We start from the raw sequence: 1,576 nt of genomic DNA on the forward strand, positions 1-1,576 counted from the left end.
TACTATACTATATATACTAATATATCATGATCAATAAAATATATTTATAATGTTATACCACATTTTTTGTATTCTCATTTTCAATTATTTTTTTAACTTTCTTTTTTATTTTAAATATCTCCAAATAGACAAAAAAAAATTAAAATTATACTATAAAGCACCATCTAGACATCTACTAAAAAAATATCAACAAATAAATATACTTTGTTTTTCAAAATTCGAATAATTTGTTTATGAAAAATATTCATACCAATAAATAAAAAAAATATTTTTTTTTGAATTGAATATATTTTATAATAAAATATATAAAAAAATTTTATTATATATAAAAATATATTAAAAAAATTAATATTATAAAAGAGAACAATTTTACAAGACTTTTTTTTACCAGAACGAAAATAATAGATTACGTGGAACTATATAGAATGTTACTAGCTATACCCTTCTCTATTCTCCTCGTGAATGGATTAGATTCTACTTTATCTTCTCCGGGAACTTCTTTTTAGTTTTTACATAAACACAAATTGCATCTTATATATAAATTTAGGTATGGTATGTTAATAGTAATTAGTAAAGGTGAACTCCCTTAACTTTATTCACCGTATATTGATCCTCTTTTTTTCCCTAAGTAATAATAATAATAATGCAATGAAAAACACTGTTTTTATATTATTCTTTATATTTATTATTTTATATATTTAAGTGTGTGAGCTTTAAATTAAATACATGTACGATTATCTATATGTTAAAGTAAATGAATATTTGATTATTACATCTAGAACTAAGAAAATGAAAATTAATGAACCAAATCTTAAACCAATCTAAATTAATACTTTTTTTTATATAGAAAATGACTATAATATTTCTATTATAGAAATCAATTAAAATACTACTATTATATATAGCGAAGTTCTATGGTGGCATTAGTTTTGGTGACTAAGGCTTAGTTTGGTAAAGCTTTTACTTTTCAGAAGTAGCTTATAAAAGTTAACTTTTAAAAGATGGCTTTTTAAAAGTTGTAGCATTTATGTTTGATAAATCAAATTAAAAATTACTTTTAATAATCACAAGCAACAACAATTGCATTTGGTAAAATAACTTTTAAAATTTAAAAATACTATAATAGACATAAATGCAAGCATTAAATTTAAAAATTAGTTAACATATAAGGTTATTAGACTTTAAATTTTGAAAAGCACAAGTCAACTTTGAAAAGCTCTATCTTAGGTGCTTTCAAAAGTACTCCAATCTTTTTTATTTACCAAACACAAAATGAGGAGCTTGAGCTTTTAAAAAGCACGAGCACCTCTTCAAAAAACTTTACCAAACCCAGCCTAAGGATTACAAGTAAAATATTAACTAAAAATACTATTTGTACAAAAAATTTAAATTTAAGACTAAAATTATTATCTCTCTCTCTTATAATTTTTTATGATTATTTTTATCAAAATATTTTTTTAATTATATTTATAATTATTATTTTTGTTTTTAAAAAATAATTTCTTATAATTATTTTTATTAACATAATTTTTTATAATTATTTTTATTTTTTATTATTTTTAATAATTTCTAAAAT

The 1,576-nt window shown here is 19.7% G+C and overlaps 1 protein-coding gene across 1 annotated transcript in view; it reads right to left on the bottom strand.

Moving 5' to 3' along the window:
* LOC107625711 overlaps positions 1-1,576 on the bottom strand; it is an 11,554-nt gene that overhangs the window by 968 nt on the left and 9,010 nt on the right.

The sequence above is a fragment of the Arachis ipaensis genome, chromosome B02 (assembly GCF_000816755.2).
Source record: "Arachis ipaensis cultivar K30076 chromosome B02, Araip1.1, whole genome shotgun sequence".
NCBI lineage: Eukaryota > Viridiplantae > Streptophyta > Magnoliopsida > Fabales > Fabaceae > Arachis > Arachis ipaensis.